This window comes from Doryrhamphus excisus, unplaced genomic scaffold (assembly GCF_030265055.1).
Source record: "Doryrhamphus excisus isolate RoL2022-K1 unplaced genomic scaffold, RoL_Dexc_1.0 HiC_scaffold_25, whole genome shotgun sequence".
Lineage (NCBI taxonomy): Eukaryota > Metazoa > Chordata > Actinopteri > Syngnathiformes > Syngnathidae > Doryrhamphus > Doryrhamphus excisus.
Window position 1 is genome coordinate 1375148 of NW_026652243.1, and position 14853 is coordinate 1390000.

Genomic DNA, 14853 nt, shown 5'->3' on the forward strand with positions numbered 1-14853 from the left:
GCTCTTGCCTGACAGCAGAGGGCGCTGTTTGACACCTTTTGCTGGAGTCTAGTTTGGCCTGCGTCGCCTTCAAATAGGATCTTTTCAGTTGATGTGGCAGCTTACGGCCATACTACCCTGAAAACGCCCGATCTCGTCCGATCTCGGAAGCTAAGCAGGGGCGAGCCTGGTTAGTACTTGGATGGGAGACCGCCTGGGAATAACAGGTGCTGTAAGCTTTTCATGGTTTCTGCTCTTGCCTGACAGCAGAGGGCGCTGTTTGACATGTTTTGCTGGAGTCTAGTTTGGCCTGCGTCACCTTCAAATAGGATATTTTCAGTTGACCTGGCCGCTTACGGCCATACTACCCTGAAAACGCCCGATCTCGGAAGCTAAGCAGGGGCGGGCCTGGTTAGTACTTGGATGGGAGACCGCCTGGGAATACCAGGTGCTGTAAGCTCTTTATGGTTTCTGCTCTAGCCTGACAGCAGAGGGCGCTGTTTGACACTTTTTGCTGGATCTAGTTTGGCCTGCGTCACCTTCAAATAAGATCTTTTCAGTTGTCCTGGCAGCTTACGGCCATACTACCCTGAAAACGCCCGATCTCGTCCGATCTCGGAAGCTAAGCAGGGGTGGGCCTGGTTAGTACTTGGATGGGAGACCGCCTGGCAATACCAGGTGCTGTAAGCCTTTTATGGTTTCTGCTCTTGCCTGACAGCAGAGGGCGCTGTTTGACACTTTTTGCTGGAGTCTAGTTTGGCCTGCGTCGCCTTCAAATAGGATCTTTTCATTTGCCCTGGCAGCTTACGGCCATACTACCCTGAAAACGCCCGATCTCGTCCGATCTCGGAAGCTAAGCAGGGGCGGGCCTGGTTAGTACTTGGATGGGAGACCACCTGGGAATACCAGGTGCTGTACGCTTTTTATGGTTTCTGCTCTTGCCTGACAGCAGAGGGCGCTGTTTGACACTTTTTGCTGGAGTCTAGTTTGTCCTGCGTCGCCTTCAAATAGGATCTTTTCAGTTGCCTTGGCAGCTTTTGGCCATACTACCCTGAAAACGCCCGATCTCGGAAGCTAAGCAGGGGCGGGCCTGGTTATACTTGGATGGGAGACCGCCTGGGAATACCAGGTGCTGTAAGCTTTTTATGGTTTCTGCTCTTGCCTGACAGCAGAGGGCGCTGTTTGACATGTTTTGCTGGAGTCTAGTTTGGCCTGCGTCACCTTCAAATAGGATTTTTTCAGTTGACCTGGCAGCTTACGGCCATACTACCTTGAAAACGCCCGATCTCGTCCGATCTCGGAAGCTAAGCACGGGCGGGCCTGGTTAGTACTTGAATGGGAGACCGCCTGGGAATACCAGGTGCTGTAAGCTTTTTATGGTTTCTGCTCTTGCCTAACAGCAGAGGGCGCTGTTTGACACTTTTTGCTGGAGTCTAGTTTGGCCTGCGTCGCCTTCAAATAAGATCTTTTCAGTTGTCCTGGCAGCTTACGGCCATACTACCCTGAAAACGCCCGATCTCGTCCGATCTCGGAAGCTAAGCAGGGGCGGGCCTGGTTAGTACTTGGATGGGAGACCGCCTGGGAATACCAGGTGCTGTAAGCTTTTTATGGTTTCTGCTCTTGCCTGACAGCAGAGGGCGCTGTTTGACATGTTTTGCTGGAGTCTAGTTTGGCCTGCGTCACCTTCAAATAGGATATTTTCAGTTGACCTGGCCGCTTACGGCCATACTACCCTGAAAACGCCCGATCTCGGAAGCTAAGCAGGGGCGGGCCTGGTTAGTACTTGGATGGGAGACCGCCTGGGAATACCAGGTGCTGTAAGCTCTTTATGGTTTCTGCTCTAGCCTGACAGCAGAGGGCGCTGTTTGACACTTTTTGCTGGATCTAGTTTGGCCTGCGTCGCCTTCAAATAAGATCTTTTCAGTTGTCCTGGCAGCTTACGGCCATACTACCCTGAAAACGCCCGATCTCGTCCGATCTCGGAAGCTAAGCAGGGGTGGGCCTGGTTAGTACTTGGATGGGAGACCGCCTGGCAATACCAGGTGCTGTAAGCCTTTTATGGTTTCTGCTCTTGCCTGACAGCAGAGGGCGCTGTTTGACACTTTTTGCTGGAGTCTAGTTTGGCCTGCGTCGCCTTCAAATAGGATCTTTTCATTTGCCCTGGCAGCTTACGGCCATACTACCCTGAAAACGCCCGATCTCGTCCGATCTCGGAAGCTAAGCAGGGGCGGGCCTGGTTAGTACTTGGATGGGAGACCACCTGGGAATACCAGGTGCTGTACGCTTTTTATGGTTTCTGCTCTTGCCTGACAGCAGAGGGCGCTGTTTGACACTTTTTGCTGGAGTCTAGTTTGTCCTGCGTCGCCTTCAAATAGGATCTTTTCAGTTGCCTTGGCAGCTTTTGGCCATACTACCCTGAAAACGCCCGATCTCGGAAGCTAAGCAGGGGCGGGCCTGGTTATACTTGGATGGGAGACCGCCTGGGAATACCAGGTGCTGTAAGCTTTTTATGGTTTCTGCTCTTGCCTGACAGCAGAGGGCGCTGTTTGACATGTTTTGCTGGAGTCTAGTTTGGCCTGCGTCACCTTCAAATAGGATTTTTTCAGTTGACCTGGCAGCTTACGGCCATACTACCTTGAAAACGCCCGATCTCGTCCGATCTCGGAAGCTAAGCACGGGCGGTCCTGGTTAGTACTTGAATGGGAGACCGCCTGGGAATACCAGGTGCTGTAAGCTTTTTATGGTTTCTGCTCTTGCCTAACAGCAGAGGGCGCTGTTTGACACTTTTTGCTGGAGTCTAGTTTGGCCTGCGTCGCCTTCAAATAGGATCTTTTCAGTTGCCCTGGCAGCTTACGGCCATACTACCCTGAAAACGCCCGGTCTCGTCCGATCTCGGAAACTAAGCAGGGGCGGGCCTGGTTAGTACTTGGATGGGAGACCGCCTGGGAATACCAGGTGCTGTAAGCTTTTTATGGTTTCTGCTCTTGCCTGACAGCAGAGGGCGCTGTTTGCCACTTTTTTCTGGAGTCTAGTTTGGCCTGCGTCGCCTTCAAATAGGACCTTTTCAGTTGCCCTGGCAGCTTACGGCCATACTACCCTGAAAAAGCCCGATCTCGTCCGATCTCGGAAGCTAAGCAGGGGCGGGCCTGGTTAGTACTTGGATGGGAGACCGCCTGGGAATACCAGGTGCTGTAAGCTTTTTATGGTTTCTGCTCTTGCCTGACAGCAGAGGGCGCTGTTTGACATGTTTTGCTGGAGTCTAGTTTGTCCTGCGTCGCCTTCAAATAGGATCTTTTCAGTTGCCTTGGCAGCTTTTGGCCATACTACCCTGAAAACGCCTGATCTCGGAAGCTAAGCAGGGGAGGGCCTGGTTAGTACTTGGATGGGAGACCGCCTGGGAATACCAGGTGCTGTAAGCTTTTTATGGTTTTTGCTCTAGCCTGACAGCAGAGGGCGCTGTTTGACACTTTTTGCTGGATCTAGTTTGGCCTGCGTCGCCTTCAAATAAGATCTTTTCAGTTGTCCTGGCAGCTTACGGCCATACCACCCTGAAAACGCCTGATCTCGTCCGATCTCGGAAGCTAAGCAGGGGCGGGCCTGGTTAGTACTTGGATGGGAGACCGCCTGGGAATACCAGGTGCTGTAAGCTTTTTATGGTTTCTGCTCTTGCCTGACAGCAGAGGGCGCTGTTTGACACCTTTTGCTGGAGTCTAGTTTGGCCTGCGTCGCCTTCAAATAGGATCTTTTCAGTTGATGTGGCAGCTTACGGCCATACTACCCTGAAAACGCCCGATCTCGTCCGATCTCGGAAGCTAAGCAGGGGCGAGCCTGGTTAGTACTTGGATGGGAGACCGCCTGGGAATACCAGGTGCTGTAAGCTTTTCATGGTTTCTGCTCTTGCCTGACAGCAGAGGGCGCTGTTTGACATGTTTTGCTGGAGTCTAGTTTGGCCTGCGTCACCTTCAAATAGGATATTTTCAGTTGACCTGGCCGCTTACGGCCATACTACCCTGAAAACGCCCGATCTCGGAAGCTAAGCAGGGGCGGGCCTGGTTAGTACTTGGATGGGAGACCGCCTGGGAATACCAGGTGCTGTAAGCTCTTTATGGTTTCTGCTCTAGCCTGACAGCAGAGGGCGCTGTTTGACACTTTTTGCTGGATCTAGTTTGGCCTGCGTCGCCTTCAAATAAGATCTTTTCAGTTGTCCTGGCAGCTTACGGCCATACTACCCTGAAAACGCCCGATCTCGTCCGATCTCGGAAGCTAAGCAGGGGTGGGCCTGGTTAGTACTTGGATGGGAGACCGCCTGGCAATACCAGGTGCTGTAAGCCTTTTATGGTTTCTGCTCTTGCCTGACAGCAGAGGGCGCTGTTTGACACTTTTTGCTGGAGTCTAGTTTGGCCTGCGTCGCCTTCAAATAGGATCTTTTCATTTGCCCTGGCAGCTTACGGCCATACTACCCTGAAAACGCCCGATCTCGTCCGATCTCGGAAGCTAAGCAGGGGCGGGCCTGGTTAGTACTTGGATGGGAGACCACCTGGGAATACCAGGTGCTGTACGCTTTTTATGGTTTCTGCTCTTGCCTGACAGCAGAGGGCGCTGTTTGACACTTTTTGCTGGAGTCTAGTTTGTCCTGCGTCGCCTTCAAATAGGATCTTTTCAGTTGCCTTGGCAGCTTTTGGCCATACTACCCTGAAAACGCCCGATCTCGGAAGCTAAGCAGGGGCGGGCCTGGTTATACTTGGATGGGAGACCGCCTGGGAATACCAGGTGCTGTAAGCTTTTTATGGTTTCTGCTCTTGCCTGACAGCAGAGGGCGCTGTTTGACATGTTTTGCTGGAGTCTAGTTTGGCCTGCGTCACCTTCAAATAGGATTTTTTCAGTTGACCTGGCAGCTTACGGCCATACTACCTTGAAAACGCCCGATCTCGTCCGATCTCGGAAGCTAAGCACGGGCGGGCCTGGTTAGTACTTGAATGGGAGACCGCCTGGGAATACCAGGTGCTGTAAGCTTTTTATGGTTTCTGCTCTTGCCTAACAGCAGAGGGCGCTGTTTGACACTTTTTGCTGGAGTCTAGTTTGGCCTGCGTCGCCTTCAAATAGGATCTTTTCAGTTGCCCTGGCAGCTTACGGCCATACTACCCTGAAAACGCCCGGTCTCGTCCGATCTCGGAAGCTAAGCAGGGGCGGGCCTGGTTAGTACTTGGATGGGAGACCGCCTGGGAATACCAGGTGCTGTAAGCTTTTTATGGTTTCTGCTCTTGCCTGACAGCAGAGGGCGCTGTTTGACACTTTTTGCTGGAGTCTAGTTTGGCCTGCGTCTTCTTCAAATAGGATCTTTTCAGTTGACCTGGCAGCTTATGGCCATACTACCCTGAAAACGCCCGATCTCGTCCGATCTCGGAAGCTAAGCAGGGGTGGGCCTGGTTAGTACTTGGATGGGAGACCGCCTGGGAATACCAGGTGCTGTAAGCTTTTTATGGTTTCTGCTCTAGCCTGACAGCAGAGGGCGCTGTTTGACACTTTTTGCTGGATCTAGTTTGGCCTGCGTCGCCTTCAAATAAGATCTTTTCAGTTGTCCTGGCAGCTTACGGCCATACTACCCTGAAAACGCCCGATCTCGTCCGATCTCGGAAGCTAAGCAGGGGCGGGCCTGGTTAGTACTTGGATGGGAGACCGCCTGGGAATACCAGGTGCTGTAAGCTTTTTATGGTTTCTGCTCTTGCCTGACAGCAGAGGGCGCTGTTTGACACTTTTTGCTGGAGTCTAGTTTGGCCTGCGTCGCCTTCAAATAGGATCTTTTCAGTTGACCTGGCAGCTTACGGCCATACTACCCTGAAAACGCCCGATCTCTTCCGATCTCAGAAGCTAAGCAGGGGCGGGCCTGGTTAGTACTTGGATGGGAGACCGCCTGGGAATACCAGGTGCTGTAAGCTTTTTATGGTTTCTGCTCTTGCCTGACAGCAGAGGGCGCTATTTGACACTTTTTGCTGGCTCTAGTTTGGCCTGCGTCGCCTTCAAATAGGATCTTTTCAGTTGATGTGGCAGCTTACGGCCATACTACCCTGAAAACGTCCGATCTCGGAAGCTAAGCAGGGGCGGGCCTGGTTAGTACTTGGATGGGAGACCGCCTGGGAATACCAGGTGCTGTAAGCTTTTTATGGTTTCTGCTCTTGCCTGACAGCAGAGGGCGCTGTTTGACACTTTTTGCTGGAGTCTAGTTTGGCCTGCGTCGCCTTCAAATAGGATCTTTACAGTTGCCCTGGCAGCTTACGGCCACACTACCCTGAAAACGCCTGATCTCGGAAGCTAAGCAGGGGAGGGCCTGGTTAGTACTTGGATGGGAGACCGCCTGGGAATACCAGGTGCTGTAAGCTTTTTATGGTTTCTGCTCTAGCCTGACAGCAGAGGGCGCTGTTTGACACTTTTTGCTGGATCTAGTTTGGCCTGCGTCGCCTTCAAATAAGATCTTTTCAGTTGTCCTGGCAGCTTACGGCCATACCACCCTGAAAACGCCTGATCTCGTCCGATCTCGGAAGCTAAGCAGGGGCGGGCCTGGTTAGTACTTGGATGGGAGACCGCCTGGGAATACCAGGTGCTGTAAGCTTTTTATGGTTTCTGCTCTTGCCTGACAGCAGAGGGCGCTGTTCGACACTTTTTGCTGGAGTCTAGTTTGGCCTGCGTCTTCTTCAAATAGGATCTTTTCAGTTGACCTGGCAGCTTATGGCCATACTACCCTGAAAACGCCCGATCTCGTCCGATCTCGGAAGCTAAGCAGGGGCGGGCCTGGTTAGTACTTGGATGGGAGACCGCCTGGGAATACCAGGTGCTGTAAGCTTTTTATGGTTTCTGCTCTAGCCTGACAGCAGAGGGCGCTGTTTGACACTTTTTGCTGTATCTAGTTTGGCCTGCGTCGCCTTCAAATAAGATCTTTTCAGTTGTCCTGGCAGCTTACGGCCACACCACCCTGAAAACGCCTGATCTCGTCCGATCTCGGAAGCTAAGCAGGGGCGGGCCTGGTTAGTACTTGGATGGGAGACCGCCTGGGAATACCAGGTGCTGTAAGCTTTTTTTGGTTTCTGCTCTTGCCTGACAGCAGAGGGCGCTGTTTGACACTTTTTGCTGGAGTCTAGTTTGGCCTGCGTCGCCTTCAAATAGGATCTTTTCAGTTGATGTGGCAGCTTACGGCCATATTACCCTGAAAAGGCCCGATCTCGTCCGATCTCGGAAGCTAAGCAGGGGCGGGCCTGGTTAGTACTTGGATGGGAGACCGCCTGGGAATACCAGGTGCTGTAAGCTTTTTATGGTTTCTGCTCTAGCCTGACAGCAGAGGGCGCTGTTTGACACTTTTTGCTGGATCTAGTTTGGCCTGCGTCGCCTTCAAATAAGATCTTTTCAGTTGTCCTGGCAGCTTACGGCCATACCACCCTGAAAACGCCTGATCTCGTCCGATCTCGGAAGCTAAGCAGGGGCGGGCCTGGTTAGTACTTGGATGGGAGACCGCCTGGGAATACCAGGTGCTGTAAGCTTTTTATGGTTTCTGCTCTTGCCTGACAGCAGAGGGCGCTGTTTGACACTTTTTGCTGGAGTCTAGTTTGGCCTGCGTCGCCTTCAAATAGGATCTTTTCAGTCGCCCTTGCAGCTTACGGCCATACTACCCTGAAAACGCCCGATCTCGTCCGATCTCGGAAGCTAAGCAGGGGCGGTCCTGGTTAGTACTTGGATGGGAGACCGCCTGGGATTACCAGGTGCTGTAAGCTTTTTATGGTTTCTGCTCTTGCCTGACAGCAGAGGGCGCTGTTTGACACTTTTTGCTGGAGTCTAGTTTGGCCTGCGTCTTCTTCAAATAGGATCTTTTCAGTTGTCCTGGCAGCTTACGGCCATACTACCCTGAAAACGCCCGATCTCGGAAGCTAAGCAGGGGCGGGCCTGGTTAGTACTTGGATGGGAGACCGCCTGTGAATACCAGGTGCTGTAAGCTTTTTATGGTTTCTGCTCTTGCCTGACAGCAGAGGGCGCTGTTTGACACTTTTTGCTGTAGTCTAGTTTGGCCTGCGTCACTTTCAAATAGGATCTTTTCAGTTGACCTGGCAGCTTAGGCCATACTACCCTGAAAACGCCCGATCTCGTACGATCTCGGAAGCTAAGCAGGGCCGGGCCTGGTTAGTACTTGGATGGGAGACCGCCTGTGAATACCAGGTGCTGTAAGCTTTTTATGGTTTCTGCTCTTGCCTGACAGCAGAGGGCGCTGTTTGACACTTTTTGCTGTAGTCTAGTTTGGCCTGCGTCACCTTCAAATAGGATCTTTTCAGTTGACCTGGCAGCTTACGGCCATACTACCCTGAAAACGCCCGATCTCGTCCGATCTCGGAAGCTAAGCAGGGGCGGGCCTGGTTAGTACTTGGATGGGAGACCGCCTGGGAATACCAGGTGCTGTAAGCTTTTTATGGTTTCTGCTCTAGCCTGACAGCAGAGGGCGCTGTTTGACATGTTTTGCTGGAGTCTAGTTTGTCCTGCGTCGCCTTCAAATAGGATCTTTTCAGTTGCCTTGGCAGCTTTTGGCCATACTACCCTGAAAACGCCTGATCTCGGAAGCTAAGCAGGGGAGGGCCTGGTTAGTACTTGGATGGGAGACCGCCTGGGAATACCAGGTGCTGTAAGCTTTTTATGGTTTTTGCTCTAGCCTGACAGCAGAGGGCGCTGTTTGACACTTTTTGCTGGATCTAGTTTGGCCTGCGTCGCCTTCAAATAAGATCTTTTCAGTTGTCCTGGCAGCTTACGGCCATACCACCCTGAAAACGCCTGATCTCGTCCGATCTCGGAAGCTAAGCAGGGGCGGGCCTGGTTAGTACTTGGATGGGAGACCGCCTGGGAATACCAGGTGCTGTAAGCTTTTTATGGTTTCTGCTCTTGCCTGACAGCAGAGGGCGCTGTTTGACACCTTTTGCTGGAGTCTAGTTTGGCCTGCGTCGCCTTCAAATAGGATCTTTTCAGTTGATGTGGCAGCTTACGGCCATACTACCCTGAAAACGCCCGATCTCGTCCGATCTCGGAAGCTAAGCAGGGGCGAGCCTGGTTAGTACTTGGATGGGAGACCGCCTGGGAATACCAGGTGCTGTAAGCTTTTCATGGTTTCTGCTCTTGCCTGACAGCAGAGGGCGCTGTTTGACATGTTTTGCTGGAGTCTAGTTTGGCCTGCGTCACCTTCAAATAGGATATTTTCAGTTGACCTGGCCGCTTACGGCCATACTACCCTGAAAACGCCCGATCTCGGAAGCTAAGCAGGGGCGGGCCTGGTTAGTACTTGGATGGGAGACCGCCTGGGAATACCAGGTGCTGTAAGCTCTTTATGGTTTCTGCTCTAGCCTGACAGCAGAGGGCGCTGTTTGACACTTTTTGCTGGATCTAGTTTGGCCTGCGTCGCCTTCAAATAAGATCTTTTCAGTTGTCCTGGCAGCTTACGGCCATACTACCCTGAAAACGCCCGATCTCGTCCGATCTCGGAAGCTAAGCAGGGGTGGGCCTGGTTAGTACTTGGATGGGAGACCGCCTGGCAATACCAGGTGCTGTAAGCCTTTTATGGTTTCTGCTCTTGCCTGACAGCAGAGGGCGCTGTTTGACACTTTTTGCTGGAGTCTAGTTTGGCCTGCGTCGCCTTCAAATAGGATCTTTTCATTTGCCCTGGCAGCTTACGGCCATACTACCCTGAAAACGCCCGATCTCGTCCGATCTCGGAAGCTAAGCAGGGGCGGGCCTGGTTAGTACTTGGATGGGAGACCACCTGGGAATACCAGGTGCTGTACGCTTTTTATGGTTTCTGCTCTTGCCTGACAGCAGAGGGCGCTGTTTGACACTTTTTGCTGGAGTCTAGTTTGTCCTGCGTCGCCTTCAAATAGGATCTTTTCAGTTGCCTTGGCAGCTATTGGCCATACTACCCTGAAAACGCCCGATCTCGGAAGCTAAGCAGGGGCGGGCCTGGTTATACTTGGATGGGAGACCGCCTGGGAATACCAGGTGCTGTAAGCTTTTTATGGTTTCTGCTCTTGCCTGACAGCAGAGGGCGCTGTTTGACATGTTTTGCTGGAGTCTAGTTTGGCCTGCGTCACCTTCAAATAGGATTTTTTCAGTTGACCTGGCAGCTTACGGCCATACTACCTTGAAAACGCCCGATCTCGTCCGATCTCGGAAGCTAAGCACGGGCGGGCCTGGTTAGTACTTGAATGGGAGACCGCCTGGGAATACCAGGTGCTGTAAGCTTTTTATGGTTTCTGCTCTTGCCTAACAGCAGAGGGCGCTGTTTGACACTTTTTGCTGGAGTCTAGTTTGGCCTGCGTCGCCTTCAAATAGGATCTTTTCAGTTGCCCTGGCAGCTTACGGCCATACTACCCTGAAAACGCCCGGTCTCGTCCGATCTCGGAAGCTAAGCAGGGGCGGGCCTGGTTAGTACTTGGATGGGAGACCGCCTGGGAATACCAGGTGCTGTAAGCTTTTTATGGTTTCTGCTCTTGCCTGACAGCAGAGGGCGCTGTTTGACACTTTTTGCTGGAGTCTAGTTTGGCCTGCGTCTTCTTCAAATAGGATCTTTTCAGTTGACCTGGCAGCTTATGGCCATACTACCCTGAAAACGCCCGATCTCGTCCGATCTCGGAAGCTAAGCAGGGGTGGGCCTGGTTAGTACTTGGATGGGAGACCGCCTGGGAATACCAGGTGCTGTAAGCTTTTTATGGTTTCTGCTCTAGCCTGACAGCAGAGGGCGCTGTTTGACACTTTTTGCTGGAGTCTAGTTTGGCCTGCGTCTTCTTCAAATAGGATCTTTTCAGTTGTCCTGGCAGCTTACGGCCATACTACCCTGAAAACGCCCGATCTCGGAAGCTAAGCAGGGGCGGGCCTGGTTAGTACTTGGATGGGAGACCGCCTGTGAATACCAGGTGCTGTAAGCTTTTTATGGTTTCTGCTCTTGCCTGACAGCAGAGGGCGCTGTTTGACACTTTTTGCTGTAGTCTAGTTTGGCCTGCGTCACTTTCAAATAGGATCTTTTCAGTTGACCTGGCAGCTTAGGCCATACTACCCTGAAAACGCCCGATCTCGTACGATCTCGGAAGCTAAGCAGGGCCGGGCCTGGTTAGTACTTGGATGGGAGACCGCCTGTGAATACCAGGTGCTGTAAGCTTTTTATGGTTTCTGCTCTTGCCTGACAGCAGAGGGCGCTGTTTGACACTTTTTGCTGTAGTCTAGTTTGGCCTGCGTCACCTTCAAATAGGATCTTTTCAGTTGACCTGGCAGCTTACGGCCATACTACCCTGAAAACGCCCGATCTCGTCCGATCTCGGAAGCTAAGCAGGGGCGGGCCTGGTTAGTACTTGGATGGGAGACCGCCTGGGAATACCAGGTGCTGTAAGCTTTTTATGGTTTCTGCTCTAGCCTGACAGCAGAGGGCGCTGTTTGACATGTTTTGCTGGAGTCTAGTTTGTCCTGCGTCGCCTTCAAATAGGATCTTTTCAGTTGCCTTGGCAGCTTTTGGCCATACTACCCTGAAAACGCCTGATCTCGGAAGCTAAGCAGGGGAGGGCCTGGTTAGTACTTGGATGGGAGACCGCCTGGGAATACCAGGTGCTGTAAGCTTTTTATGGTTTTTGCTCTAGCCTGACAGCAGAGGGCGCTGTTTGACACTTTTTGCTGGATCTAGTTTGGCCTGCGTCGCCTTCAAATAAGATCTTTTCAGTTGTCCTGGCAGCTTACGGCCATACCACCCTGAAAACGCCTGATCTCGTCCGATCTCGGAAGCTAAGCAGGGGCGGGCCTGGTTAGTACTTGGATGGGAGACCGCCTGGGAATACCAGGTGCTGTAAGCTTTTTATGGTTTCTGCTCTTGCCTGACAGCAGAGGGCGCTGTTTGACACCTTTTGCTGGAGTCTAGTTTGGCCTGCGTCGCCTTCAAATAGGATCTTTTCAGTTGATGTGGCAGCTTACGGCCATACTACCCTGAAAACGCCCGATCTCGTCCGATCTCGGAAGCTAAGCAGGGGCGAGCCTGGTTAGTACTTGGATGGGAGACCGCCTGGGAATACCAGGTGCTGTAAGCTTTTCATGGTTTCTGCTCTTGCCTGACAGCAGAGGGCGCTGTTTGACATGTTTTGCTGGAGTCTAGTTTGGCCTGCGTCACCTTCAAATAGGATATTTTCAGTTGACCTGGCCGCTTACGGCCATACTACCCTGAAAACGCCCGATCTCGGAAGCTAAGCAGGGGCGGGCCTGGTTAGTACTTGGATGGGAGACCGCCTGGGAATACCAGGTGCTGTAAGCTCTTTATGGTTTCTGCTCTAGCCTGACAGCAGAGGGCGCTGTTTGACACTTTTTGCTGGATCTAGTTTGGCCTGCGTCGCCTTCAAATAAGATCTTTTCAGTTGTCCTGGCAGCTTACGGCCATACTACCCTGAAAACGCCCGATCTCGTCCGATCTCGGAAGCTAAGCAGGGGTGGGCCTGGTTAGTACTTGGATGGGAGACCGCCTGGCAATACCAGGTGCTGTAAGCCTTTTATGGTTTCTGCTCTTGCCTGACAGCAGAGGGCGCTGTTTGACACTTTTTGCTGGAGTCTAGTTTGGCCTGCGTCGCCTTCAAATAGGATCTTTTCATTTGCCCTGGCAGCTTACGGCCATACTACCCTGAAAACGCCCGATCTCGTCCGATCTCGGAAGCTAAGCAGGGGCGGGCCTGGTTAGTACTTGGATGGGAGACCACCTGGGAATACCAGGTGCTGTACGCTTTTTATGGTTTCTGCTCTTGCCTGACAGCAGAGGGCGCTGTTTGACACTTTTTGCTGGAGTCTAGTTTGTCCTGCGTCGCCTTCAAATAGGATCTTTTCAGTTGCCTTGGCAGCTATTGGCCATACTACCCTGAAAACGCCCGATCTCGGAAGCTAAGCAGGGGCGGGCCTGGTTATACTTGGATGGGAGACCGCCTGGGAATACCAGGTGCTGTAAGCTTTTTATGGTTTCTGCTCTTGCCTGACAGCAGAGGGCGCTGTTTGACATGTTTTGCTGGAGTCTAGTTTGGCCTGCGTCACCTTCAAATAGGATTTTTTCAGTTGACCTGGCAGCTTACGGCCATACTACCTTGAAAACGCCCGATCTCGTCCGATCTCGGAAGCTAAGCACGGGCGGGCCTGGTTAGTACTTGAATGGGAGACCGCCTGGGAATACCAGGTGCTGTAAGCTTTTTATGGTTTCTGCTCTTGCCTAACAGCAGAGGGCGCTGTTTGACACTTTTTGCTGGAGTCTAGTTTGGCCTGCGTCGCCTTCAAATAGGATCTTTTCAGTTGCCCTGGCAGCTTACGGCCATACTACCCTGAAAACGCCCGGTCTCGTCCGATCTCGGAAGCTAAGCAGGGGCGGGCCTGGTTAGTACTTGGATGGGAGACCGCCTGGGAATACCAGGTGCTGTAAGCTTTTTATGGTTTCTGCTCTTGCCTGACAGCAGAGGGCGCTGTTTGACACTTTTTGCTGGAGTCTAGTTTGGCCTGCGTCTTCTTCAAATAGGATCTTTTCAGTTGACCTGGCAGCTTATGGCCATACTACCCTGAAAACGCCCGATCTCGTCCGATCTCGGAAGCTAAGCAGGGGTGGGCCTGGTTAGTACTTGGATGGGAGACCGCCTGGGAATACCAGGTGCTGTAAGCTTTTTATGGTTTCTGCTCTAGCCTGACAGCAGAGGGCGCTGTTTGACACTTTTTGCTGGATCTAGTTTGGCCTGCGTCGCCTTCAAATAAGATCTTTTCAGTTGTCCTGGCAGCTTACGGCCATACTACCCTGAAAACGCCCGATCTCGTCCGATCTCGGAAGCTAAGCAGGGGCGGGCCTGGTTAGTACTTGGATGGGAGACCGCCTGGGAATACCAGGTGCTGTAAGCTTTTTATGGTTTCTGCTCTTGCCTGACAGCAGAGGGCGCTGTTTGACACTTTTTGCTGGAGTCTAGTTTGGCCTGCGTCGCCTTCAAATAGGATCTTTTCAGTTGACCTGGCAGCTTACGGCCATACTACCCTGAAAACGCCCGATCTCTTCCGATCTCAGAAGCTAAGCAGGGGCGGGCCTGGTTAGTACTTGGATGGGAGACCGCCTGGGAATACCAGGTGCTGTAAGCTTTTTATGGTTTCTGCTCTTGCCTGACAGCAGAGGGCGCTATTTGACACTTTTTGCTGGCTCTAGTTTGGCCTGCGTCGCCTTCAAATAGGATCTTTTCAGTTGATGTGGCAGCTTACGGCCATACTACCCTGAAAACGCCCGATCTCGTCCGATCTTGGAAGCTAAGCAGGGGCGGGCCTGGTTAGTACTTGGATGGGAGACCGCCTGGGAATACCAGGTGCTGTAAGCTTTTTATGGTTTCTGCTCTTGCCTGACAGCAGAGGGCGCTGTTTGACACTTTTTGCTGGAGTCTAGTTTGGCCTGCGTCGCCTTCAAATAGGATCTTTACAGTTGCCCTGGCAGCTTACGGCCACACTACCCTGAAAACGCCTGATCTCGGAAGCTAAGCAGGGGAGGGCCTGGTTAGTACTTGGATGGGAGACCGCCTGGGAATACCAGGTGCTGTAAGCTTTTTATGGTTTCTGCTCTAGCCTGACAGCAGAGGGCGCTGTTTGACACTTTTTGCTGGATCTAGTTTGGCCTGCGTCGCCTTCAAATAAGATCTTTTCAGTTGCCCTGGCAGCTTACGGCCATACCACCCTGAAAACGCCTGATCTCGTCCGATCTCGGAAGCTAAGCAGGGGCGGGCCTGGTTAGTACTTGGATGGGAGACCGCCTGGGAATACCAGGTGCTGTAAGCTTTTTATGGTTTCTGCTCTTGCCTGACAGCAGAGGGCGCTGTTCGACACTTTTTG

At 52.4% G+C, this 14853-nt stretch overlaps 47 non-coding genes and 18 pseudogenes across 47 annotated transcripts; all 65 read left to right on the forward strand.

Moving 5' to 3' along the window:
• The first annotated feature begins 99 nt into the window (after nucleotides 1-99).
• Nucleotides 100-218, forward strand: LOC131117679 (5S ribosomal RNA). The gene has a single exon (XR_009124890.1). It is a non-coding gene; the product is annotated as a 5S ribosomal RNA (ribosomal RNA).
• Nucleotides 219-330: 112 nt separating this feature from the next.
• On the forward strand, nucleotides 331-439 carry LOC131111955 (5S ribosomal RNA; annotated as a pseudogene).
• Nucleotides 440-550: 111 nt separating this feature from the next.
• On the forward strand, nucleotides 551-669 carry LOC131116623 (5S ribosomal RNA). The gene has a single exon (XR_009123865.1). It is a non-coding gene; the product is annotated as a 5S ribosomal RNA (ribosomal RNA).
• Nucleotides 670-781: 112 nt separating this feature from the next.
• On the forward strand, nucleotides 782-900 carry LOC131116119 (5S ribosomal RNA). Its single transcript, XR_009123380.1, has one exon. It is a non-coding gene; the product is annotated as a 5S ribosomal RNA (ribosomal RNA).
• A 112-nt stretch (nucleotides 901-1012) lies between these two features.
• LOC131114116 (5S ribosomal RNA) lies at nucleotides 1013-1120 on the forward strand (annotated as a pseudogene).
• A 112-nt stretch (nucleotides 1121-1232) lies between these two features.
• LOC131117042 (5S ribosomal RNA) lies at nucleotides 1233-1351 on the forward strand. Its single transcript, XR_009124272.1, has one exon. It is a non-coding gene; the product is annotated as a 5S ribosomal RNA (ribosomal RNA).
• Nucleotides 1352-1463: 112 nt separating this feature from the next.
• Nucleotides 1464-1582, forward strand: LOC131114873 (5S ribosomal RNA). The gene has a single exon (XR_009122171.1). It is a non-coding gene; the product is annotated as a 5S ribosomal RNA (ribosomal RNA).
• Nucleotides 1583-1694: 112 nt separating this feature from the next.
• Nucleotides 1695-1803, forward strand: LOC131111956 (5S ribosomal RNA; annotated as a pseudogene).
• Nucleotides 1804-1914: 111 nt separating this feature from the next.
• On the forward strand, nucleotides 1915-2033 carry LOC131116624 (5S ribosomal RNA). Its single transcript, XR_009123866.1, has one exon. It is a non-coding gene; the product is annotated as a 5S ribosomal RNA (ribosomal RNA).
• A 112-nt stretch (nucleotides 2034-2145) lies between these two features.
• LOC131116120 (5S ribosomal RNA) lies at nucleotides 2146-2264 on the forward strand. Its single transcript, XR_009123381.1, has one exon. It is a non-coding gene; the product is annotated as a 5S ribosomal RNA (ribosomal RNA).
• A 112-nt stretch (nucleotides 2265-2376) lies between these two features.
• On the forward strand, nucleotides 2377-2484 carry LOC131114117 (5S ribosomal RNA; annotated as a pseudogene).
• A 112-nt stretch (nucleotides 2485-2596) lies between these two features.
• On the forward strand, nucleotides 2597-2715 carry LOC131118175 (5S ribosomal RNA). Its single transcript, XR_009125341.1, has one exon. It is a non-coding gene; the product is annotated as a 5S ribosomal RNA (ribosomal RNA).
• A 112-nt stretch (nucleotides 2716-2827) lies between these two features.
• LOC131117600 (5S ribosomal RNA) lies at nucleotides 2828-2946 on the forward strand. Its single transcript, XR_009124812.1, has one exon. It is a non-coding gene; the product is annotated as a 5S ribosomal RNA (ribosomal RNA).
• Nucleotides 2947-3058: 112 nt separating this feature from the next.
• Nucleotides 3059-3177, forward strand: LOC131116318 (5S ribosomal RNA). The gene has a single exon (XR_009123572.1). It is a non-coding gene; the product is annotated as a 5S ribosomal RNA (ribosomal RNA).
• Nucleotides 3178-3289: 112 nt separating this feature from the next.
• Nucleotides 3290-3398, forward strand: LOC131113675 (5S ribosomal RNA; annotated as a pseudogene).
• A 111-nt stretch (nucleotides 3399-3509) lies between these two features.
• LOC131113711 (5S ribosomal RNA) lies at nucleotides 3510-3628 on the forward strand. The gene has a single exon (XR_009121524.1). It is a non-coding gene; the product is annotated as a 5S ribosomal RNA (ribosomal RNA).
• A 112-nt stretch (nucleotides 3629-3740) lies between these two features.
• LOC131116755 (5S ribosomal RNA) lies at nucleotides 3741-3859 on the forward strand. The gene has a single exon (XR_009123993.1). It is a non-coding gene; the product is annotated as a 5S ribosomal RNA (ribosomal RNA).
• A 112-nt stretch (nucleotides 3860-3971) lies between these two features.
• On the forward strand, nucleotides 3972-4080 carry LOC131111957 (5S ribosomal RNA; annotated as a pseudogene).
• A 111-nt stretch (nucleotides 4081-4191) lies between these two features.
• LOC131116625 (5S ribosomal RNA) lies at nucleotides 4192-4310 on the forward strand. The gene has a single exon (XR_009123867.1). It is a non-coding gene; the product is annotated as a 5S ribosomal RNA (ribosomal RNA).
• A 112-nt stretch (nucleotides 4311-4422) lies between these two features.
• Nucleotides 4423-4541, forward strand: LOC131116121 (5S ribosomal RNA). The gene has a single exon (XR_009123382.1). It is a non-coding gene; the product is annotated as a 5S ribosomal RNA (ribosomal RNA).
• Nucleotides 4542-4653: 112 nt separating this feature from the next.
• Nucleotides 4654-4761, forward strand: LOC131114119 (5S ribosomal RNA; annotated as a pseudogene).
• Nucleotides 4762-4873: 112 nt separating this feature from the next.
• Nucleotides 4874-4992, forward strand: LOC131117043 (5S ribosomal RNA). Its single transcript, XR_009124273.1, has one exon. It is a non-coding gene; the product is annotated as a 5S ribosomal RNA (ribosomal RNA).
• Nucleotides 4993-5104: 112 nt separating this feature from the next.
• On the forward strand, nucleotides 5105-5223 carry LOC131115959 (5S ribosomal RNA). The gene has a single exon (XR_009123225.1). It is a non-coding gene; the product is annotated as a 5S ribosomal RNA (ribosomal RNA).
• Nucleotides 5224-5335: 112 nt separating this feature from the next.
• On the forward strand, nucleotides 5336-5454 carry LOC131115314 (5S ribosomal RNA). Its single transcript, XR_009122595.1, has one exon. It is a non-coding gene; the product is annotated as a 5S ribosomal RNA (ribosomal RNA).
• A 111-nt stretch (nucleotides 5455-5565) lies between these two features.
• LOC131114874 (5S ribosomal RNA) lies at nucleotides 5566-5684 on the forward strand. Its single transcript, XR_009122172.1, has one exon. It is a non-coding gene; the product is annotated as a 5S ribosomal RNA (ribosomal RNA).
• A 112-nt stretch (nucleotides 5685-5796) lies between these two features.
• On the forward strand, nucleotides 5797-5915 carry LOC131117269 (5S ribosomal RNA). The gene has a single exon (XR_009124491.1). It is a non-coding gene; the product is annotated as a 5S ribosomal RNA (ribosomal RNA).
• Nucleotides 5916-6026: 111 nt separating this feature from the next.
• LOC131112643 (5S ribosomal RNA) lies at nucleotides 6027-6135 on the forward strand (annotated as a pseudogene).
• A 112-nt stretch (nucleotides 6136-6247) lies between these two features.
• Nucleotides 6248-6356, forward strand: LOC131112832 (5S ribosomal RNA; annotated as a pseudogene).
• Nucleotides 6357-6467: 111 nt separating this feature from the next.
• LOC131113722 (5S ribosomal RNA) lies at nucleotides 6468-6586 on the forward strand. The gene has a single exon (XR_009121525.1). It is a non-coding gene; the product is annotated as a 5S ribosomal RNA (ribosomal RNA).
• Nucleotides 6587-6698: 112 nt separating this feature from the next.
• LOC131115428 (5S ribosomal RNA) lies at nucleotides 6699-6817 on the forward strand. Its single transcript, XR_009122706.1, has one exon. It is a non-coding gene; the product is annotated as a 5S ribosomal RNA (ribosomal RNA).
• Nucleotides 6818-6928: 111 nt separating this feature from the next.
• Nucleotides 6929-7047, forward strand: LOC131115848 (5S ribosomal RNA). The gene has a single exon (XR_009123117.1). It is a non-coding gene; the product is annotated as a 5S ribosomal RNA (ribosomal RNA).
• A 112-nt stretch (nucleotides 7048-7159) lies between these two features.
• On the forward strand, nucleotides 7160-7278 carry LOC131117828 (5S ribosomal RNA). The gene has a single exon (XR_009125034.1). It is a non-coding gene; the product is annotated as a 5S ribosomal RNA (ribosomal RNA).
• Nucleotides 7279-7389: 111 nt separating this feature from the next.
• LOC131113735 (5S ribosomal RNA) lies at nucleotides 7390-7508 on the forward strand. Its single transcript, XR_009121527.1, has one exon. It is a non-coding gene; the product is annotated as a 5S ribosomal RNA (ribosomal RNA).
• A 112-nt stretch (nucleotides 7509-7620) lies between these two features.
• LOC131118268 (5S ribosomal RNA) lies at nucleotides 7621-7739 on the forward strand. The gene has a single exon (XR_009125434.1). It is a non-coding gene; the product is annotated as a 5S ribosomal RNA (ribosomal RNA).
• Nucleotides 7740-7851: 112 nt separating this feature from the next.
• On the forward strand, nucleotides 7852-7960 carry LOC131112296 (5S ribosomal RNA; annotated as a pseudogene).
• A 112-nt stretch (nucleotides 7961-8072) lies between these two features.
• On the forward strand, nucleotides 8073-8190 carry LOC131119151 (5S ribosomal RNA). Its single transcript, XR_009126278.1, has one exon. It is a non-coding gene; the product is annotated as a 5S ribosomal RNA (ribosomal RNA).
• Nucleotides 8191-8302: 112 nt separating this feature from the next.
• Nucleotides 8303-8421, forward strand: LOC131114875 (5S ribosomal RNA). Its single transcript, XR_009122173.1, has one exon. It is a non-coding gene; the product is annotated as a 5S ribosomal RNA (ribosomal RNA).
• Nucleotides 8422-8533: 112 nt separating this feature from the next.
• Nucleotides 8534-8642, forward strand: LOC131113677 (5S ribosomal RNA; annotated as a pseudogene).
• Nucleotides 8643-8753: 111 nt separating this feature from the next.
• Nucleotides 8754-8872, forward strand: LOC131113747 (5S ribosomal RNA). Its single transcript, XR_009121529.1, has one exon. It is a non-coding gene; the product is annotated as a 5S ribosomal RNA (ribosomal RNA).
• Nucleotides 8873-8984: 112 nt separating this feature from the next.
• On the forward strand, nucleotides 8985-9103 carry LOC131116756 (5S ribosomal RNA). Its single transcript, XR_009123994.1, has one exon. It is a non-coding gene; the product is annotated as a 5S ribosomal RNA (ribosomal RNA).
• A 112-nt stretch (nucleotides 9104-9215) lies between these two features.
• LOC131111959 (5S ribosomal RNA) lies at nucleotides 9216-9324 on the forward strand (annotated as a pseudogene).
• Nucleotides 9325-9435: 111 nt separating this feature from the next.
• On the forward strand, nucleotides 9436-9554 carry LOC131116626 (5S ribosomal RNA). Its single transcript, XR_009123868.1, has one exon. It is a non-coding gene; the product is annotated as a 5S ribosomal RNA (ribosomal RNA).
• Nucleotides 9555-9666: 112 nt separating this feature from the next.
• On the forward strand, nucleotides 9667-9785 carry LOC131116122 (5S ribosomal RNA). The gene has a single exon (XR_009123383.1). It is a non-coding gene; the product is annotated as a 5S ribosomal RNA (ribosomal RNA).
• Nucleotides 9786-9897: 112 nt separating this feature from the next.
• On the forward strand, nucleotides 9898-10005 carry LOC131114188 (5S ribosomal RNA; annotated as a pseudogene).
• Nucleotides 10006-10117: 112 nt separating this feature from the next.
• Nucleotides 10118-10236, forward strand: LOC131117044 (5S ribosomal RNA). The gene has a single exon (XR_009124274.1). It is a non-coding gene; the product is annotated as a 5S ribosomal RNA (ribosomal RNA).
• Nucleotides 10237-10348: 112 nt separating this feature from the next.
• Nucleotides 10349-10467, forward strand: LOC131115961 (5S ribosomal RNA). Its single transcript, XR_009123226.1, has one exon. It is a non-coding gene; the product is annotated as a 5S ribosomal RNA (ribosomal RNA).
• A 112-nt stretch (nucleotides 10468-10579) lies between these two features.
• On the forward strand, nucleotides 10580-10698 carry LOC131115315 (5S ribosomal RNA). The gene has a single exon (XR_009122596.1). It is a non-coding gene; the product is annotated as a 5S ribosomal RNA (ribosomal RNA).
• A 112-nt stretch (nucleotides 10699-10810) lies between these two features.
• On the forward strand, nucleotides 10811-10919 carry LOC131112297 (5S ribosomal RNA; annotated as a pseudogene).
• Nucleotides 10920-11031: 112 nt separating this feature from the next.
• On the forward strand, nucleotides 11032-11149 carry LOC131119152 (5S ribosomal RNA). Its single transcript, XR_009126279.1, has one exon. It is a non-coding gene; the product is annotated as a 5S ribosomal RNA (ribosomal RNA).
• A 112-nt stretch (nucleotides 11150-11261) lies between these two features.
• LOC131114876 (5S ribosomal RNA) lies at nucleotides 11262-11380 on the forward strand. Its single transcript, XR_009122174.1, has one exon. It is a non-coding gene; the product is annotated as a 5S ribosomal RNA (ribosomal RNA).
• A 112-nt stretch (nucleotides 11381-11492) lies between these two features.
• On the forward strand, nucleotides 11493-11601 carry LOC131113678 (5S ribosomal RNA; annotated as a pseudogene).
• Nucleotides 11602-11712: 111 nt separating this feature from the next.
• LOC131113759 (5S ribosomal RNA) lies at nucleotides 11713-11831 on the forward strand. Its single transcript, XR_009121530.1, has one exon. It is a non-coding gene; the product is annotated as a 5S ribosomal RNA (ribosomal RNA).
• A 112-nt stretch (nucleotides 11832-11943) lies between these two features.
• Nucleotides 11944-12062, forward strand: LOC131116757 (5S ribosomal RNA). The gene has a single exon (XR_009123995.1). It is a non-coding gene; the product is annotated as a 5S ribosomal RNA (ribosomal RNA).
• Nucleotides 12063-12174: 112 nt separating this feature from the next.
• On the forward strand, nucleotides 12175-12283 carry LOC131111961 (5S ribosomal RNA; annotated as a pseudogene).
• A 111-nt stretch (nucleotides 12284-12394) lies between these two features.
• On the forward strand, nucleotides 12395-12513 carry LOC131116627 (5S ribosomal RNA). The gene has a single exon (XR_009123869.1). It is a non-coding gene; the product is annotated as a 5S ribosomal RNA (ribosomal RNA).
• Nucleotides 12514-12625: 112 nt separating this feature from the next.
• LOC131116123 (5S ribosomal RNA) lies at nucleotides 12626-12744 on the forward strand. The gene has a single exon (XR_009123384.1). It is a non-coding gene; the product is annotated as a 5S ribosomal RNA (ribosomal RNA).
• Nucleotides 12745-12856: 112 nt separating this feature from the next.
• On the forward strand, nucleotides 12857-12964 carry LOC131114189 (5S ribosomal RNA; annotated as a pseudogene).
• A 112-nt stretch (nucleotides 12965-13076) lies between these two features.
• LOC131117045 (5S ribosomal RNA) lies at nucleotides 13077-13195 on the forward strand. The gene has a single exon (XR_009124275.1). It is a non-coding gene; the product is annotated as a 5S ribosomal RNA (ribosomal RNA).
• A 112-nt stretch (nucleotides 13196-13307) lies between these two features.
• Nucleotides 13308-13426, forward strand: LOC131115962 (5S ribosomal RNA). The gene has a single exon (XR_009123227.1). It is a non-coding gene; the product is annotated as a 5S ribosomal RNA (ribosomal RNA).
• Nucleotides 13427-13538: 112 nt separating this feature from the next.
• LOC131115316 (5S ribosomal RNA) lies at nucleotides 13539-13657 on the forward strand. The gene has a single exon (XR_009122597.1). It is a non-coding gene; the product is annotated as a 5S ribosomal RNA (ribosomal RNA).
• Nucleotides 13658-13768: 111 nt separating this feature from the next.
• Nucleotides 13769-13887, forward strand: LOC131114878 (5S ribosomal RNA). Its single transcript, XR_009122176.1, has one exon. It is a non-coding gene; the product is annotated as a 5S ribosomal RNA (ribosomal RNA).
• A 112-nt stretch (nucleotides 13888-13999) lies between these two features.
• Nucleotides 14000-14118, forward strand: LOC131117270 (5S ribosomal RNA). The gene has a single exon (XR_009124492.1). It is a non-coding gene; the product is annotated as a 5S ribosomal RNA (ribosomal RNA).
• A 111-nt stretch (nucleotides 14119-14229) lies between these two features.
• LOC131116166 (5S ribosomal RNA) lies at nucleotides 14230-14348 on the forward strand. The gene has a single exon (XR_009123425.1). It is a non-coding gene; the product is annotated as a 5S ribosomal RNA (ribosomal RNA).
• Nucleotides 14349-14460: 112 nt separating this feature from the next.
• LOC131112833 (5S ribosomal RNA) lies at nucleotides 14461-14569 on the forward strand (annotated as a pseudogene).
• A 111-nt stretch (nucleotides 14570-14680) lies between these two features.
• On the forward strand, nucleotides 14681-14799 carry LOC131113771 (5S ribosomal RNA). The gene has a single exon (XR_009121531.1). It is a non-coding gene; the product is annotated as a 5S ribosomal RNA (ribosomal RNA).
• The last annotated feature ends 54 nt before the right edge of the window (nucleotides 14800-14853 follow it).